The sequence below is a fragment of the Talpa europaea genome (assembly GCF_964194135.1).
Source record: "Talpa europaea genome assembly, chromosome: 4".
Lineage (NCBI taxonomy): Eukaryota > Metazoa > Chordata > Mammalia > Eulipotyphla > Talpidae > Talpa > Talpa europaea.
Genome location: NC_140070.1, coordinates 76,399,660 through 76,425,537, shown reverse-complemented (window position 1 = coordinate 76,425,537; position 25,878 = coordinate 76,399,660). Strand labels below are relative to the sequence as shown.

At 36.8% G+C, this 25,878-nt stretch overlaps 1 protein-coding gene across 1 annotated transcript in view; it reads left to right on the top strand.

Moving 5' to 3' along the window:
* Window positions 1-25,878, top strand: part of GBE1 (1,4-alpha-glucan branching enzyme 1) — a gene marked incomplete at both ends in the record, with an annotated part of 250,486 nt that overhangs the window by 188,116 nt on the left and 36,492 nt on the right. The window lies entirely within an intron of this gene.

Here is a 25,878-nt window from a genome sequence, read left to right as displayed (position 1 = left end):
GGGTACAATATGTAATAATAGAAAAGTTATGAATATTTAAAGTCATCATTTCCTGAAGTTTTTTGATGGAGAAAAGGTAGGAATTGACCAGTTGAGTTTTCTGTTCTACCTGGTGAGCAGGAACCCTTTGAACATTTTAGTTTTAGGAAATTTTGTGCATTTTTAAGCTAGACTGGAAAATGCATGTGGGGGGACAGAATTATTTTTCTGCAATAAAAGCCTAGAGCTTCTGATTAAATCTTTTAACTCTGAAAGTTTTTTGTAAGCATCTCAGATTAAACTCTTAAAAGGTTCTGTTGTTGAAATACTTGGAGGATAGGAAGCCGAGAACAAGAAGTCATACACAAGATTTCACCTGTGCATCCTACACCTTTGGGTGTATTCCTTTCCTCACAGTATCACCAATTTGTTAATAAGCTTAACATGTCAAGAACTGACCTTCCTGACCTCTGATGCTGCAGTGTGTCAGCCAGGCACCAGGCCAGGTTTCCTGAGCAGCATATGCAGGCAATGAGTCCCTTAGCAAAAGCAGCCTCATTCCTTAAAAAACAGATTATCTGGGGCCTCCCTGGTGGTGGAAGGGGTTAAGTACTGCACTGTGAAGCAATCTGCAGCCTCTGCAGCCTCTGCAGCATGAGTAAATTCCCCAGCCAACCAGGGAGCAACCCACATGGCACAGCAGACCTCTCCTGACTCTCCCGCTGCTTCCCTCAGCAGTGTATGTCAGTCAGTCTGCCCATTCTGCTCCCCACTCTGTCTCTAGTGAATCCTCTCACCTCCACCCCACACCTCTGGCCTATACCCCAGATCATATATGCATAAATAAATAAATCTTTAAAAAAAAACAACAAACAAAACATCTGATCCTGTCTTCCATGGTGGCGCAAGGGGTTAAGTCTCAGCACTATGAAGCTATGCACAGCAACTGCAGCACAGGTTCAATCCCTGGCCAGGGAGCTAACCTACAAGGCACAGCAGACCTCTCCTGATTCGCCTGCAATGTATTTCAGTCAATCTGCCTGTTCTGCTCCCCACTCCGTCTCTGGAGAATCCTCTCACCCCCGTACCGCTGGTCTACGCTCTAGCTCTTGTATGCATAAATAAATAAAAGAAATTTTTAAAAAATCTGATCATCCCTGATTCAGTGAGCATCATTCACAAATACTGTCATTTCAGTAAGGCCTTAGTTACACTATCAGTTTATTCAACTATATCAAAGATGATATCTTAGAACCTACACAAAAAGCATGTCTCCATGTAAAGTAAGAGGAACTTGGGAGTTAGTAGGAGACCTTTAAGTATTTTATTTCATTTACTAAATCATATTGTATTAAATTATTACAATCTATAAGTAGCTCAGAAGAAAGTGAAAGGTTTTCCTTGTATATCTTGAAATAACTATTTCCAAAGTGTACCATAAACTCATAAATTCTAGAAATCCTAACTCAGTCTGCTGCTTTAGCCTGTAGTTGTGTAAGCAATGTGAACTCAGACACCTGTACCTAAGAATGGAAAGTGTAATTTAGAGTACTGAGAAAGCCCTTTTCCAAAGACTATCCTTTGTTAAGACCATTCTAACCAGTAGCATGTAAACAGCCTCTTCAAGCATCACAATAAAAAACAAACAAAAAACTTCAATGGGGCCTCATCTGGTGGTGCAGGCAGTTGAGTGCAGCACTGTGAAGGTGTCCACAGCCTCTGCATCGTGGGTTCAATTGCTGGGAAGATATCCACATGGTGCGGCAGACCTCTCCTGTCTTGCCTGCTGCTCCCCTCAGCAGTGTATTTCAGTCAGTCTTCCTGTTCTGTTCCCTGCTTTGTCTCTGGTGAATCCTCTTACACTCCCGCACGTCTGGTCTGTACCCCAGTTGTTGTATGCGTGAATAAATAAATCTTTAAACAAAAAAAAAAAAACTTCAATGACAGAGATCTAATACTCATGGTAGATTTAATATTGACAATTTTAAAGTAAGAAAAGTCTTATGAACATTTATAGTAAGAATTATTTCCTGAATCTTACTCAAAAATGCCTTCCCTCAGGGTCACAATAGGTCATGAACAATTAAGGCATTGAAAATCTACAGGAACTTAATACTCTTTCTGGAATATATTACTATCACCTTAACTGTGTGTAGGGGCAGGAATGGACACAGTGCAGGTTTTCTACGATCCAGCAGACCAGGTAAAGGAGGAAAGAGTCCTGAAGCCCTCAGTGGCTTTTGCAGGCTTTAATTGGGATTAACCAGGTACATGGAAGGTAGGGGGGCCTCAGGGCTGGGATGCTGGCAGGCCTCCCAGCCCCCAGCAAGTCTTCACTTTTTCTGGGCTCTCCGGCCTTCTCTCGCATTTTCTCTGCTTTCCTGCTTCTCCTCTCTCGGCTTCTGCTGGCGTCCCTGTGACGCTGCCCTTAAAAGTCCAGTCTTAGCCCAGGTGAATCCCATCTACATATGCCCACACCCCATTCCAGGCACCCTCCATCAGGCATGCATTCGGGACCACAGGGTTCCATCATCTATCCTAATGGCGGGAGGGCAGAAAAGCCTGATACTTTTTACCTTACCCTACACTGTGTATATTCAACCTACAGTAGGCTAAGCATCTATTCTGTTTTGGACATTCTTCCCAGGAAACTTTAAATAAGAACAAAATAAATAAACATAATTATTTCTAGCATTTCTTCCAACTGTATGTATGGTATCAAGCAATTTTGAAGATTACCCTCATATAGGACTGAGGTTTTTGAAGTTTTATTCTTATTTTTTGCCCTTGATATATAGCTTCTAACATTTAACTCCAACATAACATCTGTTTTAAATTGCTTCTATCTTTATATCTTACTTAAATCTAGCTTTTTTTTCTATTAATTTAAAAATAAAAATCTCCGAATAGCTCTGTAGTTCTGATTTTTTATGCTGTTTTATGAAATTTAATATTTCCCCTTGAGTTAACATGACTTTAAATATTTTTATCTATGTTGTAACAATCATGTCAGTGACCTGCTTAACAGCTTCACTTACCAGTATGCTCCAGCTGACCCTAAGCCTGTTTGCATGGCATCCTGTGGATCTCCCATTGATGGCTCTGCTCAGTCAAGCACGCCTTCTTACCATTCATTGAATGTACCATCCACCTTCCTCTCTGAACTCTGTACATTTTGCTATTCTTGTATCTTAGAACCATCCCATCCAAAAACCCCCTACCATACCTAACACTGATCTTCATCTACAAACCTAATTTGCTTAGAGAAGCATTTCCCAAAGCCTTAAACTACACTTTCCCTATTATGCATTTTTCATATTACCAAATACTTACCTTTCATGGCACTTAACAAAATTGCATTTGAAAAACTATTAAATATAGGACTCCCTTGGTAAATTTAAAAATCAGTGAAAATAGGGGTCATCTGTATCTTATTCTCTCCTATACCTCCAGGAACTAGTAGCAACTAGCATAGTAACTATCACAACATGCTTTTAAAAACGAATATCAGATATCCACATACATACATAATATTGTAATATTTTTAGCTATAGTTCATTAGCTGCAATCACCAGTTGTAGTTTTAAGTAATTTTTGAAGTGGCATATAATAAATTAATATTTAAAAAGATCAATTTAAGTGATTATTTAGGACTAAGGGGCAACCTGGCTGTTTACTCATGTTTTAGGTATTTTTAAGCATGGTAGCTTTCTGAAAATTTGTTTTTATTTTTCCTCCAGTAAAGAAGAGTGTGTTAAAATAACAACATATATATTTGCCAGGAACTTAGATATGTTTTCTATTTAAGGTCATTAAGATCAGTATTGATTTTCTCAGAATAATACCAGTTTGAGTGACTAATTTTGTTTTTTTCTTTTGTACACCTAATATTCAGTTTATTTTTTTTATTCTGATTTAACAGGGGAGTATTTGCTATGAAAGTGTTAATTTACTGTTATTTAATTGGTTCATTTAATTTATTTTTCTTGGGCCTCCCCTGGTGGCGCAGTGGTTGAGTGCTGGGCTGCGAGGCTGCTACAGTCTCTGCGGTGCCGGTTCGTTCCCAGGCCGCTGGCAAAGGTCCCACAAAAAAAATAATAATAATAATAATTTATTTTTCTTATTGTATAAGCATGTGAAAGAAGCATAAAGAAGAAGGGGACAGTGGTGGCTAAATTATATTCCTATTTATATATCACTTATTACAGGCAGATTATAGTAATGTAAGTTTTTAATAAAGGGAAACGTATATTGACTCAGCATTCAGTACTTTCTAAAATGCTTTCTTGGGCACTAATTTAATCCTTCATGTAATTTATTTCCTTTTTAAGTCCATGCCTTAGCTCAAAAAAATCTGAAACAATAGTTAGAAGGTGCCAGGTATGTGGTGATGTTCCAAGTCCCTTTTTGATGTATCTGCAACTCAGAACATATGTGTCATGTTGTCCCACAAGAAAGTGACAACAGTGACTGGCTTTTACTTCTGATTTTGAATTTGAGGAAAAGAATTACATTTAGATCAAAACCTAGATTATCTCCCAAAGTACGGTTAATTTGTCTTAGGAAAAAGTTAGAGCGGAGTGGTTAAAATTATCTGAAAGGGAATACTTTTCTAGCTATGCGACCTGGTTAAATGTTGTACTCACTGCCTTCGTTTGCCCACTGACAAAACAGAGTAATGTAGCCTGTGTCTCATGAGGTGCAAGGGGGTGTTTTAGGTTGAAATAATTTAACATGTATTAAAATCGCAGAATATTCCCAGGCACACAGTTCACATTTTAGTTATTTCATTAGCTGCGTGAGTCCTGAACGGTGGTGTTGCAAGTCCATCTAACAGTGTTTCTTTGGAATCTTGTTTGTTGAGACATCATTTAATACAAAATTTCTTAAAATGCTTAACTCATTTCCCCCTTAAAACATCAATAAAAATAACAATTCTTTATTAAAAATTCGAATGACATTTTTTTCAGTTGATACGTAGACAATTAAGTCAATTCTGCAATCAGTCTCACCTAAGACTAAATACTACTTTTTGTTGTTATTGCTTGTAATTCATAATGATGTCTGCTGAGTGTTGCTACTTTACTTCACTTTATAACTGGGAAGGTCTGAGGGTTGTATTAACTAGTTTTCATTTTTGGGATATGGCAATGCCATATTAATGAGTTAACATTTATTATCAATCATTTATGTGGTTTCTATGTGAGAATGTGTGTGAGCACCGGATACAGTTAATATTTTTCAGGCATACCTGTGCACAGAATTTTTACATTTATACACAGAGAGAAGGCAAATTGATGTAAGGCAAGTTTAATTTAAAAAAGTTAGTGAATTTGAGATATATATCAATTTAAACTATAAATTTAATATATTCATAACATTCCAGAATGTGTTTTAACACAATTTATAAAATTCCTTCATGCATTAGACATTTATATGTATCTGCTCTATAGCAGATATTGCTAGGTGGTGAATATTCACAGGTGAAAAATAGTTCTTGTCCTCAAGGTCTCACAACCCAAAAGGGAAAACAGACAAGTAGAGCAGACAACTATCTTTATACTAGTCCATGCACCAGATACATTGATAAGGAAAGCAGAAAATGTCATGTAAATAGAAGGAAACTCAGTTAGGAGATTATTAGTGGAATCTGAGTGGATTCAGGGAGGCAAGCTTAGAGTGGAAGGGAACAAAAAAGCCATGCGGTGAACTCAGTAAAAACTTAACTAGGAATAGGACTGAAGCAATGGGATGAGATTAAAGTTAGCTGAGGGTATTAAACTTTAAATAGATTAAGAAAAAACTGAGCCCAAGGAAATCAATTCAGAGCTCATACATTAATTGGTAAGTTTAGTGAAAAAAAAAATGTGCTTTTCAACAGACATGAAAAAATGCTCATCACCACTTATCAGGGAAATGCAAATCAAATCAAAACCACATTGAGATACCGCCTCAGACCTGTGAGAGCTGCCTGTATCACAAAACCCACAAACAGTAAGTGCTGTTGAGGGTGTTAGGGTAAAGGAACCCTATGTCACTGTGGTTGATTTTTACAAAAAACTAATTTTTTAGAATGTTCTTTGTAACCCTGTCCTCAACTGGGCAGTAAGGAGAAGATACACTGGGCAACTAACTCCACATATTTTCTTCATATAATCAAGTGTGTTACCCTATATCTTTAAGAAAATATTTTAAAAATGGTTTTTAGATTTTTTTTTTTTTTTTTTTTTTAGTTGAGACTGCAGTGTTGCTTTTTTTGGTTTTTGGTTTTTTTTAAATCATTTTTATTAGTGAGGTAACACTATTTTACAATACTGAATATGATTTAGGGAAATAGGTTCACACCTCCTCAGTTTTGTATTGCCACACCACACCCCCCACCAAAGCATCTTTATTGTTTTACCATCGACCATTGTTCCCTCCCCCACTTTATCAGACAGCCGTCTTTTAATTGAGAACTTACTGCCAGTTTTGTTACAAAGGAAGGTGTTTTGTTTTCACCCCTGATTTGTCTTCATCTTCTTTAGTTTCATCATACATAGATATTTAAATGCAGAGCAACCTGAATAACTTTCAGTACTGTTATGTTCATATTCTACTTGTTTATAAAGTCTTTGAACTGAAATAAGAAATGTTCTTACAGTTGAAGCTTTGCTCTCTCTATAGTCACTTTCTCTTTCCTCTTAGGGATTATAGTGTTATGGAGGAGCATTTTCTAAATTAGTACACCTTCTTCTGATTTGAAATTTTAATGCTCCGTGTAACTCTCCTGATACATCTCAAAACATAAATGATTCAAATATCTCATTTTAAAAAATACTGAACTAGCAAAGTTAAATCAACAAAAACTAGCCATATTTCATGACTATAATATAGCACCGTAATCCAGAAAACAGAAACTCATGTTGTAATATAAAACACATATTGCCCATGACATAGATATAAATGCATAAACTGAAATGTCAGAAGTTATCTGGAATCAGCTAAATTTATTGACATAATTTCTCATTACTTCCTTCCTTCATTTGTTCAAGTTAAACCCATTGTTCCCAGTACCAATGTCTCCCATTTTCACTGGAGAAAATTTTAAAAAGAGGAAAATTTTTTTAAAAGGTATTCTAGAAGTTATATGTGCTTATAATTTTAAGGGTATGAAATGAGGACAGATTTCTGTATTCTCAGTCTCTCCTCCCATCTTTCCACCTTGAATTTACCTCTTTCTTCTATTTTATTTACTTCAGAGTAATATGTTATTTTTCCTGATAAAGAAAACTTGAGATTCTGAATGTGTACAACATGATTGGGGCATATTTTGAACACATTTCCATCTGGTAACTTTCTGCAGTTTTACTTTGTATGAACCCTGTCATCTTTATTTTCTCCCATTTCAGAGTTGAGGATATCATGCATGTTTGGAAAATCATGTCATCTCGCTCATAATTTATTTATTTATTTATTTTTTAAGGAGATTTATTTATTTATTTATTTATTTATTTATTTATTTATTTATTTATACAAGCACTGGGTACAGTCAGAAGCACAGGAGGGTGAGAGAATTCACCAGAGCCAGAGCGGGGAGCAGAACAGGCAGAAGGACCGAAGTACACTGCTGAGGGGAGCAGCGGGCGGCAGGAGAGGTCTGTGCTCCATGCGGGACCCTCCTCCTGTGGCCGGGGAGCAACCGGGGATCAAGCCGGCGCTGCAGAGGCTGCGGTCAGCTTCGCAACCCAGCGCTCAACCACTGCGCCACCAGGGAGGCCCCTCGCTCATAATTTATGGGAGGAATCTGTGTAATTTTCATGGAGCAGTCATAGCCTAGGAATCCATAGACTAGTTTTCTGTTCTGACTCTGAGCTGACACTCAGGATTTAGGACAAGCTGGGTACATTCTCTATAAGGTCAATAACAGTAACATTAGTCAATTATGTATTTTTAAGATGTCTTTCCTTTTCTTTGGTAAGATATAATAGAGATAATACAGATTTCTTTTTGATTTAATACTTTTGTTACCCAGATTAAATGAAATTTAGGACTATAAACAAACTACCTAGTGATGAAACATATTTTAGCCTGAAAGTTGATACTGTTTTTGGCTTTGTATCAAATAAATGAGCCCCCAAAATAGCAATTATTTTCCTTATAGGAATTGTTGTAATAAACTTAATTTTTTAGAGCACTTTTGGGTTCCTAGGAAAATTGAGTAGGAGATACAGGTATTTCCCATATCCCTCTTGCCTCCACATATGCACAGCTTCCTCCACTGTCAACATCCCACACTAGAGTTATAAATTTGTTACCAGTTGGTGAATCTATAATGACAAGTCTTCTTCACTTAAAGCATATACTTTACACTAGGGTTCATTCTTCATGTTGTATATTCTGTGGGTTTAGATAACTATGTATTAACATGTATCCACCATCATAGTATCACATAGGATAGTTTCAATTCTTTAGGACATATTGGCATTTAGATAAGGCCTATTTAAAGAGGATGATTCTGTGGTGGGGAATGGCTTTGAAAGTATGAAAAACAACTGATAAGGTAGAAAATTAATGAATCACTGGTTCTTCAATTTCTCTACACATTGGAATGACATGGAGAGTTTTTAAAGAGTATTAGTTATTGTGATTGATGTGGCCTGCGTTCTGAAATTTTAGATTCCCAGATAATTCTAAGGCAAGGAAGTGAAAAGAGAATTCCAAATGGGTATGAGAGACATAGGAATCTTCTCTGGTTATCGAACAGACATCATAGAGAAATTAGAGATATAGGAGGAGAAGAGTGGAAGATGGACCAGATTGTGATTTGTCCTGAGTCCAGTTGTCCATGAGGCTGAACATGGATGTCCCTAACAAATAAAAAATATGAATGGGGCTGCTTCTGAAATTTTTCTGGTTGGTATTGAGAAGGCTTTATCAACAAATAAATATAAATCAAAAGAAGTCTTTTTGGTTTTCATTATTTTTTTTTATTTATAAGCAAACTAAAATCATGACAATAGAGAACAAATTATTTTTTAGTTCATAACATTGGTCATCTGGTATGTGTACATATGTTTTTTTGCTGCTTTCTTGTTTAGGAATCTCATTACCATGATGTTATTCTAGTTTCTATAATGAGTGATACCTGTGGAGAAAGAAGCATAATTACAAACTGGCAATTTTCTCTCTCAGCAGTGTTATGAATTTTCCATTACTAAATTTGAAGAATTTTCTCAATATGATTATGTTGTATTTTGACATTTGAAATTCTGTGGAATATTCTTTAATGAAAATGTTATATTCTCCCTAAAGCCACAGGGAAACTTGGATAGATTTGGTCCGAAGTGTCAGTCTGTTTAGTGATAGCTACTGTATACTTTTGTGTAAAATGTGTGATCTTACTTCAAATCTCCCATCTGTGGTTGTTTGGGGTCTGACTTGTAAAATCTTTTTTCTGATAGATAGGAATACAATAAAAATTTAAATGTCTTCCTGCTAAGTGCTGGAATTGAAGCAGTTATAGGAAGACAAAATATCCTCTCCTGAACAGTAGGAGTGCTAATTTTTGGCATTTTCTCTTAGCTTGTTGAGGCAAGTTTACTGAACATAACATGACTAGTAGAAGTCTATAAAACTGAGCCGTGAAAAACTGCAGAATTCTCAATGTGAGCAGTTGTAAATGGCTTGAAGCCTTGTTAAAATGCTCAGACACAAATAGCATATATTTTAAATGGCACAGACTTAAAAGTAATGTCCCTGATTTGATTTGCAGCACACTGATAACCAATTCCAGCTGGCATTTAGTGACAGCCAGTACGATGCTGTGCTAACAGTTAAGGAAGCACTGCTATAATCACCTGGGACCTTCAAAAAACTAAAGCCTCCACCCCACCCAACCATGGAAGCCAGAGTCATTGAGCAGGATGCTCTGGCAGTAGGACTTAAAATTTTCACCAAACAACTTTATTTGGTGGAGATGCAATCTAGAGAATTCTCTGAGGAGGGAAATGCAGACATAAAGGTTGGACCAGAGATGGATCCAGACTGTTGGAATCACTGAAAGTTAGCTGAGGGCATGCATCGCGCCTCTCCCTTGCCCCACTGATTTAAATGTTCTCATCAGTACTAGGACTGTTCTTTCTGCCAAGTTAATTTTCACAAAAGAATCTCAAATCCTTGTTGATGAGCATAACCTGGGAGCAGAGTCACCTTAGAGAAACTGTGTCTTAAACTGTCGAATAATATTTCTTTTTTTTTTTTAAAGATTTATTTATTTATACAAGCACTGGGTACAGTCAGAAGCATGGGAAGGTGAGAGAATTCAACAGAGCCAGAGGGGAGAGCAGAGCAGGCAGACTGATGAAGTAGACTGCTGAGAGGAGCGGCGGGTGGCAGGAGAGGTCTGCGCGCCATGTGGGACCCTCGAACCGGTGCTGCAGAGACTGTGTGCAGCTTCGCAGCCCAGCACTCAACCGCTGCGCCACCGGGGAGGCCCTGTCGAATAGTATTTCTTTTTTTTTTAAAGATTTATTTATTTATACAAGAACAAGGGTATAGGCCAGATGTGCAGGAGAGTGAGAGGATTCACCAGAGACAGAGCGGGGAGCAGAACAGGCAGACTAACTGAAATACACTGCCGAGGGGAGCAATGGGCTGAAGCAGCAGGCAAGACAGGAGAGGTCTGCTTTGCCATGTGGGATTCTTGCTGGCCTGCTGGGATCGAACCCTCGCTGCAGAGGCTGTGGACAGCTTCACAGTGCGGCGCTCAGCCGCCTGCGCCACCAGGGAGGCCCTGTTGAATAATATGTCTGATATAACTTATCCACATTTTTCTCGATTCCACTCACTTTGAATAAATTAAATACATCAAACCCCTTACAAATAGGAAAAGGTCTACTAATAATATAAATAAAATGTTATGAGTAAAAAGGAATCAGCTGAACCTATATGTACTTAATTTTTTTAAAGATTTATTTATTTATGCATGCAAGGACTGTGGTACAGGCCAGAGGTGTGGGGGGTGAGAGGATTCACGAGAGACAGAGTGGGGAACATAGCAGACAGATTGACTGAAATGCACTGCTGAGGGGAACAGCGGGCAAATCAGGAGAGGTCTGTTGCTCCATGTAGGTAGCTCGCTGGCCAGGGATCAAACTCATGCTGCAGTGACTTCGGAGAGCTTCATAGGTTGCATCTTAACCCCTTGCACCACCAGGGAGGCCCATGTACTTAAATCTTGCTGCCTTGGTCGCAGAGTAGGATACCCTGATGGGTCCTGGTTACCCATGGGTGTGGTGTTAGTGACTCCTGAATTACTACTCAGCTGGCCAAATCTTTTGAAGTTTCAAAAGAGAGTTAGGATGAGACCCATTGCAGTTCCTCATTCTTTATCCAAGCAAGGTCTACTGCTCTCTGGTTCTTTGCCTCTAAACCTATTACATCCAAAATAGGATCTTTTCTCTCTGGTTTATTTCTGTAAAACCCCATTGAGGGAGTGGTGATATTTTTCATTACCATTGCTTCAATCATTTATTTTCATTAGAGAGACTTATTGGGAAAATAAAATGTTTTTTTTTATGCAGAACATGCTAACCAGCGTAGTGTCATTCTTTATATGCTATGGATTTTAAAGCAAAATCTAGCATAGAATGGTGAACTTTCTTATAGATAAGGGATAATTTTCATGCATGGGAAGCCACTTATTTTTATTTCAATCCTATCTTCTTAAGGTAAGAGAATCACAAATAGAAATTTCAACTTGAAGGCTGCATAGCAGATTTTCTAATCTAGCAAAATAATAAATTAGGCCTAGATAAATTCTGGTGAAGAATATAGTTGTTTCTAAAATTAATATTTTCATTCTTTATTCTTTGGTTACTACACACAAACACATATACACAGAGAGAGACTAAATAATGTGTATATATCTATATACTGTGTGCATATATAATGTGTAGTTTTAATATCATATGACACATGCTATTATGTATACCACTGGATGGATTCATTATTTACATAGACTCAGATTAGAAGACCCATCATGTATAATACTCTCCAGCTCCATTGCTGAGTTATGTACATGGTTGCATGTGCAGAATGGAGGCAATACATACTTTTGCATTACTTAGAAATACAGAAATATCATCACATTTCTTTTAATCACTTTATTGTATAACATTTTGGAAAAACTCTAACGCCTGACTTCCTAGCCATGAACCTCAGTGTTCCACAGAATATCCTTCTAGGAGCCTCCCTGGTGGCCTAGAAATTAAGTCTCAGTGCTTTCCCCTCTATGGCCTGAGCTCGATCCCCAGCCAGGGAGCTAACCCTCCTATGGCTTAGAGGACCTAACCTGTCTCACCTGCTGCCTGCTGCTCCCCTCAGCAGTGTATTTCAGTAAGTGTGCCTGTTCTGCTCCCCACTCTGTCTCTGGTGAATCCTCTCACCCCCGTCACCTCAGGCCTACAACCCAGTTCTTCTATATGCACACACCAAAAAACAAAAAAATCCTTCTAAATATAGGGAGTCAGTTAGGTGAAGACCTCCTTCTATTAAGCCTCTCATCCTCCTAAGGAGAGCAAAAGAGAATGCTGTCCTAGGACATAGTATTAGTTTTCTTAACACTTCACAAAATTTCTGCAGTGGTGTTAAGCACTTGAATCATTCCTCACCTTCACTAATTCTCTCATCCCCAGTTTACTACATAGTAAGTTTTGTTATTTGTTGCACAGCCCCTCAAACTTTTCCATAGGTTTCTACTAGTAACCATGAAATACGCACATCCTCCTTTCAAAAAGAATTCATCCAAGTTTATTTTTGCTCAAACACTGAATGCCAGGCTCTGCCAGTATTATTCAAGCAAGCTGTAAAGATACTTACAACCATAGGATGCAAAACGTGATTGATTATATTTTGCCAGAGCCGCTGAGCTGTGTGGTTGTTATCTCTTAGAACATTGTGGTGAGTGCTCTGCAAGCAATCTGTTCTGGCAACTTTTCTTCTGAGAAACTAGCCAACAGTAAACTAGGAATTTAGGGGAATGTCTCTGTATCTTAAACTTTAGATGATTATCTTTACCTCTCCATCTCTTCAGCACCACCCCCAAACCCCACCCCCAAAAAAAAATCAAAGCAGGAATGTGAACTATTCACACTAATTTTAATTAATAGAGAGATATTTTATAGGTTCCTTGGAAAATAGGGAGAGGGGAAGGGGGGAAGAGAGAGAGAGAGAGAGAGAGAGAGAGAGAGAGAGAGAGAGAGAGAGAGAGAAAGATCCTTTCTAACTAGGCAGTTTTCTCATTGGCCATGTATTTTCCTTGAGGGGTTGGGAGGATACAGATTTATATGAATGACTTGTTTTAATTTGACAGTCTGAGTATGCTATTCTAAAAATAACTACAATATCTTAAACATTTACATGAAGAATAGGAAAGTTTGGTTGACTTGTTCAGAATAATATAAGAGCCAGAATCTGAACCTAACTCTGCCTTCAAAACATGGGCTAGCTAGTATGAGCAAATACTATTATTTACTTGTAATGAATGCTAAGATGGGCAGTGGTGTGGGCAGAAATCTAAGTATAGACATCCATCTAGAAGAGGCAAGTCAAAGAGGAAAACTAAAGACCAAAATTCAAATTGTGTCGTAACCTGTGAAGCTAATCAAGGGAGAAAGTAACTTATTTCAGATTTCAGCCACTCTTTGAAATTACTTGTGGACCTCCCTGGTGGCTCAAGGGGTTAAGTCTCAGCACTATGAAGCTTTAGCAGCCACTGCAGCATGAGTTCCAGTTCGATCCCCAGCCCGGGAACTGACCCACGTGGCACAGCAGTCCTCTCCTCTCACCCACTGCTCCCCTCAGCAGTGTATTTCAGTCAGTCTGCCTGTTCTGCTCCCCACTCTCTCTGGTCAATCCTCTCACCACCACTACCACCACCCTGCACCTCTGGCCTACACTCCAGCTCTTGTATACATAAATAAAGAAATATTAAAAAAAAAAAAAAAGAAATTACTTGTTAGTCTCCTTTGCTAATTTCATTCCACAGTGATTTAGTATCTACTGCTGGGTCAGACACTGCTCCAGAACCTGGGTTACAAAAGAAAAGACCCAGCTCTCAACTCTGTGATAGCTTGCATGCTTTGAGCGGCAGTCCATAAAGTCTTCTGTCCAGGCAGGAGTTTGGTAAAACCACACAGATATGTGTTAGGTCATAATTGTTACCATCAAGATCTGCATAGAGCAGTGTGTGTACTGGAAGGAATGATGAACTAATGCTCAAGGGAGGAATGAGTGAGCCATCAGGAAGGGTTTACTGTGGAAGAAGGATTTAGGTTTCAAGCATCCCTTTGCCCTGTGAGAAGCATCCATTGGAATGGTGACTACGTAAAACTAAGAAGCTGAGACAGAATGAGAGACACATTAATTTAAGACATGAATGATGTGAGAGAAGGCAGAATATAGAAGCAGAGGCCAGGTCATAGTCAGCTATTGAAGGGTTTTACAGGAGATTGACATAGTCAGATCCAAAGTTTAGATATGTTACTTAACTAAAAATGTGAAAGATGGATTTGAGGGGGCAAGAGCTTTAAACTAAATATAGCACTGCAAGGTCATCTGCCACTAGAATTCTTTAAAATTCCAGATCTAAAGTTTTTTCACACTGTTCATACCCGTCAATAAATTGTATATATCCCATATGAGTGGGTCAAAATTATTTAATTAAATTTTTATGTAAGATTTTTTTTTCCTGAAGATTATGAGAAAGATAAAGTTGCTATTTTTTAGGGCCATAAAAATATAAGATCCCTCTGATTATTAACTTACATCAGAAATATTTTAATCATTATGCGTAGATGATGTAGTATAAGATTAATATATCATAGTGTTAGTCTAAAGTATTTTCACTGAGTATATCTTAAATTATCAAGTGCTTGAACACATTTTTTTCTGTGTGGATCATGTAAGAGTGTGCTTTTTGTGCTAGATTGAATAAACCTCTGTTTTTATTTCATAACTCAAAAACGATTCAGGTACTTGATTTAAGCAGTCTTAATAATATAGAGCAATACAGTCAAATTCACATTAGATAGTAACTATCATTTGGAAAGTTTCCTTTAGATTTTATAAAATGAATAATCTGAGTGCAATTGAAAAATGTGTTATTTTAAATAATACTATAGTGTAGCATGGAATACCTGATTCATCTTTCATGAAAACATTTTCATATTATTAAGTTGCTTAAAGAAGCTTGTACACATGGAAGCATAAATTGTAAATGAAAAAGAGTAATAGTATAACTTTTAAAGCATAAACATATTATTGAAATACCTACAATAATTACCTCTCCTTTAAGAAAACATTTAGGCGGGCCTCCCTGGTGGCGCAGGCAGTTGAGTGCAGCTCTGTGAAGCTGTCCGCAGCCTCTGCAGTGCCGCCGGCCTTGGAGCAACCCACATGGTAAGCAGACCTCTCCTGTCTCACCTGCTGCTCTCCTCAGCAGTGTATTTCAGTTAGTCTGCCTGTTCTTTTCCCTGCTCTGTCTCTGGTGAATACTCTCACCCTCCCGCGCCTTTGGCCTGTACCCTGGCTCTTGTATAAATAAAAATAAATCTTAAAAAAATGCATTTAGGCAATTATTCACAATAAGAGGCTTATATTATTAAGCTCAACAGTATTTTAATTTTATGTTTTTTTTGTTTGTTTTTTTAAGATTTATTTATTTTTGTACAAGAGCTGGGGTACAGGCCAAAGGTGCGGGAAGGTAAGAGGATTCACCAGAGACAGAACAGGGGCCAGAATAGGCAGATGACAGAAATATACTGCTGAGGGGAGCAGCGGGCGCAACAGGAGAGATCTGCGGCACCATGTGGGACCCTCGCCAGCCGGCCGCATCGAACCAGCACTGCTGAGGCTGCGGACAGCTTCACAGCACGGTGCTCAACCCGCTGCACCACCTGGGAGGCCCTCAACTTTATGTTTTTGAGATATGTGGAATTGAGAAATGTGGAAGCTTTGGAGGAAAAAAAAGTGCAGATGTGCAGATCAACTTTTCAGCTTTGCACACTATTGTCTAATTATGAATTACTTTGAATGCAGTTTGCAGCAACATGGATGGTGCTAGAAGGGATCATGCTCAGCGAAATAAATCCGAAAGAAAAAGAAAAATACCAGATGGTCTCACTCATAGCAGGAATTTAGAAAACTTAAATAAGAGACCAGGAAAAAGACTAATCAATATAAAGTAAAAATCAAAATCAACAAGCAACTGTAAACCAGAGACACACTGGGGGGGCGGGGGGAGGAGGAAGAGGTGGGGAGAGGAAGGACTAGAGTCAAAATAAGGGGGGGTGCAATTGTATGGGGAATATAACCATAATGAAAATGCATACATTGTGCAAAGATGAAAAATGATGTAAGAATTATATAAAATAAAATGTTTTTAAAAATGCGATGGGTATTTAAACTTCACAAACACTGAAAATTACTGTCATTCAGAGCTAAGGTGATGATTTTGACATAAAAATATGAGACAGCAAAAACAAAGATTTGAAAATCTAGATATTGCACACCTTTTGAATACTTTTTTTAAATCATTTGTATATTGTGCCTTATTATATATAGGGCATGAGTTAAAGTTTCATATTGCACTTGATATCAAATTGTTAGGGTAGGCAAGTATATTTATTCTGAATTTCTTATACTGAGTTGTTGGTATAGTGGTTTTTTTACTTAATCTAGTCAGTCTTTCACAAAACTTTCCACAATCAAGATATCCAGATATCTTAGATTATTTCATATATTTGCTATAGTTTAATAAATTTGTTATAATAGTGTAACAAATTTGTTGTTTAATAAATTTGTTTAATATATTTCAATATATTAGCTATAGTTTAATAAATTTGTTCATAAATTTTTGTGGAAGGAGCACTGATTTATTGATTGTGTAGGTTTCAAGTGGGCAATATTGTAATTTGACATTGGTATACATTATATTGTGATTGCCACTAACTGTTTAGTTTTCTACAATTTAATAAAGAATATTAATTATTTTATGTGGTTGAAAATTCATGCCACAATTTTATTTTCTCTTTCAGTTTTTCATTATTATGTAAAAATGCTATGCACATGCATTTTTTTAAAGATCCGCTTATTTTATGCCTACCTATATACTTTAAAATACTAGTATGAAGCAAAATCCTAATTATTATATGTTGAACAAATAATAACAACCTGGCACATTTTAAAAAATCTATATTGACTTTTAAAAAGACAATTCATTTATTAATGTGAAAGTCTTCTGAAAGTTAGAAAAACTAATAGATCTCTCTCTCTCTCTCTCTTTCTCTCTCTCCCACCCCCCCTTTCCTCCCTCTCTCCCAAAGTCCCTCCCTCCCTCCTCTCCTCTCCTCTCTCTCTCTCTCAGGAAATTTAAGTCCTGTGTATTTGAGCTCTCCTATACATGAGACCAAATATTTCTTAGTAGTGTACAAAAAAATACTGAAATGTGTTTGTTGGATGCAAAGTTGGAAAGCTACTCTTATGATTTAGTAGGTCCTTGAATAACATTTTTCACTATCATCTCCTTATAATGTTAATAAGAAATAAAGAATCTTATCCAAGGTTGAACCACAACAAAAATGCTAGTTGAGGACCTGGTTTCCTTATACATAGTTCTGCTTCAAGTTATTGTTTCCATGAATCTTGGGAGGAGATTAAGTGATGACTTTATGTACTTATTAGCCAGCTTCAGTATTTTGGGAGCTAGATTTTTCCAATAACTCCTAAAAAGAGCTTCAAATGAATAAAATCCATGACATAGTTATCTCATGGACAAGTGGGCTTCCTTTTCATTGTCTTTGAAGAGGTGTAATCAAACAAGTCCTTCATTACCTGATGCAGGAAGCAATGCCTCCTCTCTACATTGAGCAGAATGCATGCACCCATTTCTAGCATCATGGCTGTCTTCATGATGTCATCAGCATGCCTAATTCAACCAAGGTAATATCACCCCAGCTGATAGCACAGTTTCAACTGGGGTGATATCACCACCCATGGCGGTGAAAATTGGTTCCTATGGGAGGACAAAAAAAATTAGATATTACAGTATTTTTTTTGCTGTCCAGAGTAGGTAAACAGATTAGTAGTGGATTTAAAGTATATGAATTTCATAGTATCAGAACAATCAGAAAAGCAATGTCTAAAAAGGCTTGTGTGTGTATGTGTGTGTATCTGTGTGTAAAGATTCTGTTTATCACAAAATCATATGTCAAGGATAATTGTTTCAACTCTCTGGTTTGATGTTCAGGTTCTTCTTTTAGGGCAGACAGGTAAGAATTTAGTCCTGGCTCAACCATTTCCATATAATTAAATGTTACATGGTATAATATAAAACAAAGACTTTGTCCTCATATTCTTTCTAACAGTGGTTTTGATGAAAGTTCTTATTCCCTTGGAAAATAATTCTCAAGCAGATAAAAGTTAATAGATTTAAGTTTTAAATCTGTCTTTAAAAGTGAGAAAAGTTTCCAGTGATTGCTAGCCTACTTCCAACTTAATTCTTTTATATTCATCTACACTTTTTCTTCTTTCCCTTGCCAGTATATAGTGCCCCCAACTAAATGAGGGCAAGAGTTGCCTGAGCAAATATAACATCAAGGGCCACAGAGTTTAAGATAAAGAGCTGACACTTTTAAATTCTAATTTTCCTTCCTATAGCCACACACCATTTTTTAGTAAAAGACAAGGAAATCTGTTCATTTTCAGTCAGCTCACTTTAAGGTCACCTGTTTAAATTGGAAAAAGTTCCAGTAGCTCTATATTATTTATTATATATGTATCTTATAAAAATATTTTCTCAATGAAGAAAAAAATGTAATCATTATAAACAATAACATTTAACATACTGAAATCTATCGGTGTAAACAATTTTGTTTCCTAAAATCAATTTCCATCTGTATAACCTTTGTTACACAAAATAATTGTTTCTTTTTGAATCAAGAATATTTTCACAAAAGATAACTTGTCTTCTGAAAAAATTAATTGGAAAAGATATATACATAGTTATTATGACTTACTAGATAGAATTGAATTTTTGAATTTTGATATTTAGTAATTTTTTTGCTATTTTCTGACGCTTAGCACAAGATGTTTTATACCAAGCAATATTTTTCCTGCAACTTCATGATATGTCAGTGACATCAAAGTTGTTTTTATTTTAAAATTATTGTTAAATAATAAAATGAATGTTTCCTTTTATACATGCAATCAATAGTAAGAATTTGACAGGAGATGGCTCTTTCACCACTGTTGTTTTAATTATTTTGATAATTATAATTCAGAAATGAATCTGTGAAACTAGCAAACATTTAAAGCTTTGCTTAAAACACACATATTACAAATTGTGAAATAGGTTATGTACCTGAGAAACTGATTACTATTTTCCTATTGTCCTTCTACATGCCGACTTTTGCTGTCTATTTGTATGCTAACTCTGCTTGTTTATACTGTTTATTATCTCTCACCTTTGAAAGTTTCTGCTGTTCTCTCTGCATTTGGAACTCTGGTTTCCAAAGTCATCACTGACTTGCAGGTGCCTGCCCCTCTCCCCTGAACTGTCTTGACCACCAAGTTTGATTTGATGCCTCTCCTGTCTGTCTTCCTACTTTTTTATTTTATTAACCATCAGGTCTCTGTTTCCTTAACAGACTCCTTTTCATCTCTTTCCCCTGTGGAGTGCATCCTTCCTCACCTGTTGTTCTGGGCCTCTTTTATTTCTTCTCTTTCTTAGGAAACTTATCTACTTTTAGACTTTTTTCATTTCTTTAATGTAAATAATTCCCATATCAACCTCTCAGGATGGATCCTTTTGTTCTGAACTATTAATTTTGAAGCTGCAAGTCTATCTCTGCCTGGCATCTTGCTAGCTCCTCAAAATTGCTGAATCTAAAGCTGAAATCAACCTCCCTACAAATTGTGATACCTTTTGAAAAATTGGTATTATTATTATTAGCACCATCATCTCTGTTCCAGTAATGAGTAGCCGAACCCTGAGAGTCGTTTCAGTTGTTCTTTTTTTTTTTTTTTTTTTTTTTAAAGATTTATTTATTTATTTATACAAGCACTGGGCACAGTCAGAAGCGCGGGAGGGTGAGAGAATCCACCAGAGCCAGAGCGGGGAGCAGAGCAGGCAGAAGGACCGAAGGACACTGCTGAGGGGAGCTGCGGGCGGCAGGAGAGGTCTGCGCGCCATGTGGGACCCTCCTCCGGTGGCCGGGGAGCAGCCTGGAATCGAACCGGCGCCACAGAGGCCGCGGGCAGCTTTGCAACCCAGCGCTCAACCGCTGCGCCACCGGGAGGCCCTCAGTTGTTCTTTTCTTTAACTTGTTCTTTTTTTTTTTAATTTTTTTTTGTATTTCATTTTATTTGATATATTTTTACATCATTTTTCATTTTTGCACAATGTATGCATTTTCATCTTGGTTATATTCCCGATACAATTCCCACCCCCCCCCCTTATTTTGACTGTAATCCCTCCTCCCATCCCCCATCTCTGGTTTATAGTTGCTTATTGATTTTGATTTGGTACATATACACAATGGAATATTACTCAGGAATCAAAAAAGATAAACATTCAATTTGCAGCAACATGGATGGAGCTGGAAGGGATCATGCTCAGAGAAATAAGCCAGAAAGAAAAAGAAAAATACCGAATGGTCTCACTCATAGCAGGAATTTAGAAAACCTAAATAAAGGACCAGGAAAAAGACTAATTATAATAAAGTAAAATTTTTTCCTTGTTCTTAACATTCAGCCAGTAGCCATCACAGCGTCTTTATCCTTCATGCCCTTTCCACGGCATACACTCACATCATTTTCTATGTATATTGTATTTGTTTAGACTTACAAAGTTTGTGAAGTGTTTGCATGCATAATTTTACTTAATGCTTCCAACCTGGAAGGTTGGGATCCTTTTTATAATTTCGATTTTGTAATAGTATAACATGGGGGCTACGAGTTCTCATTTAGAGATATTCTGCCTAGGTCCTGCTACTTCACTTTCTAGCTGCATTATCTTGAGCATGTTACTTGATGTTTCCTCTCCTCATTGTCTGAAAAATGGGGATTTTTATGGTACCTGTTTCACTATGTGCACTTTTAAGAATTAAAAAGTTGAATGATGTTTAGAGTTTGAAATGATCCCTTACAAGTAATAAGGGTTTGATAAAGATAAGCTCTTAGTTGATCACAAGTTAAGGACAAGTTACACAGGTTGACATTACATATTGTCACAAACTGAATAATAAAACTCAGCTTTTGTATTCATTTCCCATGTCTTCCCCAATGTATGACATTTAATTTGGCCTATTTTTTAATTTGTAAGTAAACTAGAGGAAAAAAATGTATTTGCAGAAGACTGGACTGATTTATAGTCAGAAGATTATTTGAAAGCATAAAACTGCAAAAGAATTTGTAATTATATATAAATTATTGGAGTTTACCTTCATAGAGTTTCTACTCTGTGTTCTCACTATTCCTTTAAAGAGCTTTAACGGCTCTTAGGAATAACTTTAAAGTAAATATGTATATTTTTCCTGGACGGTAGTTTAGAATGTCTGCTAAGTTATGAATATTTAGGTATTCATGAGTCTTGACATCTGTCACTTGGAATGTTAAAAGTTCCTTTTTTTCCCCAAATACCTGACACATTTAATGATTCTTTGTAAAGTTTCAAGAAGTTTAGAAAAAACTTTGACAACGTTGTTTTATACATTGATGTGCTAGTTTGTGAAGGACCCAAATAACTGATGCCTTACTTCTGGGAGCTTATTTTAATCTTCTATTTTAGTGTAATTCGAGTCTCTTCAGCATTTCTTTACTTCTTAGGCAAGCTATTGCATTTAATTCTGATTAGTTTTCTTTATATTGTAAATTTAATGCACAATGTTCATTTTAGGTAAAGTAACTAACATGCTTTTCTAGACAATAGTGTATTTGTCATACCCTTAGTCTTTGCAGTTTTGGGGTATACTAAAATCTTATTTTCGTAGCGACATATATAAAACACATTACCTCTATAAAGGAAAAGGCACAAAACTGAAATTCTGCCTTTCCTACATAATCTAGATCAAAGTACCAAAACACTCTCTCTGTAGCCAAGGAAAAAGGAAGAGGAGCAAAAGGTGAATATAGACTAGTTGAGGGCCTCCCCGGTGGCACAACAGTTGAGCGCTGGGTTGTGAAGCTGCCCGCGGCCTCTGCGACGCCAGTTCAATCCCCGGCTGCTCCCTGGCCACCGGAGGAGGGTCCCACATGGCGCGCAGACCTCTCCTGCCGCCCGCCCGCTGCTCCCCTCAGCAGTGTACTTCGGTCCTTCTGCCTGCTCTGCTCCCCGCTCTGGCTCTGGTGAATTCTCTCACCCTCCCACGCTTCTGACTGTACCCAGTGCATGTATAAACAAAACAAACAAACAAACAAATAAATAAATAAAACATGCCTCTATAAAAAAAAAAAAAAGACAGACTATTTGAGTGAGCTCCTTTGAATGAGCCTTTACATCACCATTCTGTTTGTATATCACTTCACAAAATTTGGAACCATAAGCAGAGGTTAGGGAATGAGCCTTTTTTAGAAAGCAATTTATCTAGCAAAAAAAAAAAAAAAATCAAGTTTCTCAGACTTAAAAAGAGGTAGATATTTGACATTTAAAGTGGTTGTTAAGAACAAACAGGGTTTATGGAGGCAAATGCAGGCATTACAAGACAAAGACTAACTGGAGAGAGGCAAGAAGTAGGGGTCATGATCAGATTACTATGTGTCATCTAGTTTAACTGAAACAAGGTCTGTATATGGGAAGATGTAGTCAGTGGAAAACAAGGGAACTTGATTCATCTAGGATGAATTATAGTCATGAATAATTCCCAGTGGAATAGTTTAATGTAGGGGTTAGCTGTGACAAAGGTGAAAACATAAATGGATTAAATTTCTGATTTCATTGTTTTACTTCTGTGTTGTGTTTTTTTTTAATCAAACTGTTTAATTTAGAAATTTTTCTCCTCTGGAAGTAGAGAGAATGATTTAGCCATATAGATGATTTCATTGGTTTACCCATGTAGAGAGTGATGGTGATGATGAACAATTAGTGGTTGTCAAAAAGGAAGGGAGAAGAGGAATAGGTCAACTAAAAGAGGTCAGGAGGATGGTGAAGTATAAAATTGGACTTTTACTGATGAAATTAATGTATGTAGTATATACACATACTGACTTTTAACAATGCACAAATGGGACTTATATAATGTTATAATGCAGTCTTACCTTAATAAAAAAATTTAAAATATTTGTTTTATTTATTTATGAACTGGAGTATAGGCCAGAGGTGCAGGGGTTAAGAGGATTCACCAGAGACAGAGTGGGGAGCAGAACAGACAGATCTACTGAAATACACTGCTGAGGGGAGCAGTGAGACAGACAGGAGAGGTCTGCATTGCCATATGGGTTAGCTCCCTGGTGGAGGATCGAAATCTTGCTGCAGTGGCTGCAGACAGCTTCATAGTGCTGAGACTTAACCCCTTTTCACCACCAGGGAGGCCCACTAATTATTTTTTTAATGAAAAAAGTGATATTAAAAAAATCAAAATCAGTGTTTCCCAGAGGAAAAGCAGACAGCTGAAGTGAGCAGGTATAACAATGAGAACCTTTCTACTTATTGGGTGAAGAAATAAGTTTACAGTGTTCCCCACAAGCCATCACACTGCTATGGAACTTTTTCATTTCTTTGGCACCATTTGCCTAAGAGGAAGCAAGAGCTGACAGCAGGAAAGCAGAGAAGGCTAACTAGCTATTGGCAGGAACCTGGAGCATTGGAAGCACCATGCAAAGGCAAACTGATCCTGGTTCTTTGATTAAGTTATAAGCAGGTAGTTAAGTCTCTCTACTAGGGGAGTTGCTGAGTACCAAAGAGGCACTGTGGGAGACTGAAATCTAGAAAAGCTGCAGCTTCCTGTGCATTGAAAGAGACTTGGAATCTTACAGAAACATTTATCCAGCCTGGGAATGATATCAGGATGGAATTAAATTGATGTCAGTTAGGGAGTACAGATAGATGACTTAAGTGAACATTTTCTTTCCAATCTTATTTCCCATGGTTATATGTTTACTTTTAAAATGCCTCTGCTTGGCTCATAAGGAATAATTGATTTAGGAATGTTTGTTAACCTCACTATTTTTGTTTAATGTGACCACAAGGAGCTGACACTGGCTTAGTTGGTAGCATATCCTAACCATAGGCAAATTTCAGGAACTAAATAGAAACAATCTGACAGCTACTGAACTTTTGACTCTAAATCTAAAGTTAGAGTTGCCACAAAACCACCAGTGTTATCATCAGTTTTATAATTCAGCCAATATATTCTTTGTTTCTTATTTTCCTAAAAAGTTTTCTCCACCTTAAGAGGTATGGAGTCTTTCAGTTGGTACCCATGTTTATGCACTGTATTTCATTAGCAAATCATTTTCTCAGGCATTTGTAACTTACTTGCAAAACATCTGAATTCAATTGATTATTTTACAAAATAGGCTATTCATTCACCTTCTTCTCCTTTCCTTCAAAGAATATTTTGAGTCCTGTGCTTCATGGAGCATCAAAAAAACTTCAGAATGAATGGCAAAACTTCATTATTGTTGCTGTCAATTTCTTTAAGCAAATAGTATCAAGTTCTTAAACATCTTTTTGCATAAAACCATACATACTCATTCTCAATTCAGTCTCATTTATATTTTTAGTTTTGTCATTTTTTACTATCTTTATTCACTTTAAATAACTTTAAAATATCATGCACATCAAAAATGGTGTGTACATCAGAGTATGCATAGCAACATGAAACCCTTGAAATTCTACCTCCAGTTGGCATGTCATTCAGAATAGGATAACACTAGAGGAGGCATCCTCACCTCCAAGGTACAGAATGCTGAAGTGTTTTATCTGTTTTCTTTGGGTTTATATCTTCCCTTCTCTGATGGTGTGAATATACTCCCCTTTACCCAATGCCTTATGTCCCCCAGCACTTTTGTGTTTTTCTTATGGCCCTCATAGAGAACAATTGTTCAACTACTAAGGAAACATGTTAGATATTTCCTTCTACTCAGTCCCTGTGCTTCAAGCTGGGTATTCAAAAAGTAAGGTAAAACTTTCTGTTAGCAATATATAGTCTGCTATGGAAAGCAGACACAATTTCCTTCCTATTTTATTTTTTCAATAAATCTTTGAGTGTGCATAATATGCTTGCTATTACATTAGGCAGTAGAGACAATAGATGAAAATATAAGATGTCTGTGCCCAATCCAATTAAGAAACAGACACAAACAATAAGCACAGAAAAAAATTTTGCACTATTTAAATAATTGCCTTAATACGAAAAATAACATACGATGGTAGAAACACAAGCCTTAAATAAAACCTTCCTTCAGGAATTTAAAAAAGGCCTCATGGAGACTAAAAGGCTAGAACACGGAGTAATAACAGCATGAGTTGTAGAACATGCAAGGCTCAAAGGGAGCACAAGTCAGTAATAAATATATCTTATCTGTAAAAAATAGTGGTATTGGAAAATACACTCTTACACATCTTGTTATAGCCTTTTTTTTAAATCTCCCCTAATATTAGCCTGTATATAATAGGTTTCTAGCTAATGTCATTCAAATCAAGTACCTACTACTAGATCGAAAGGACATAATATAGACAAACTTATATTTGAATACTAACTTTGATATCTGCATAAATTAGAAAATAACATTACCTTCCTGATCTATTATCTAAAAATGGGGATAATGTTCTCTCCCATCCTGAAGGTTTTTTTTTTTTTTTACTATTTTTGAAAAACTGCTTAAATATTAACAAAAAAATATGTGTATGGAGGGATT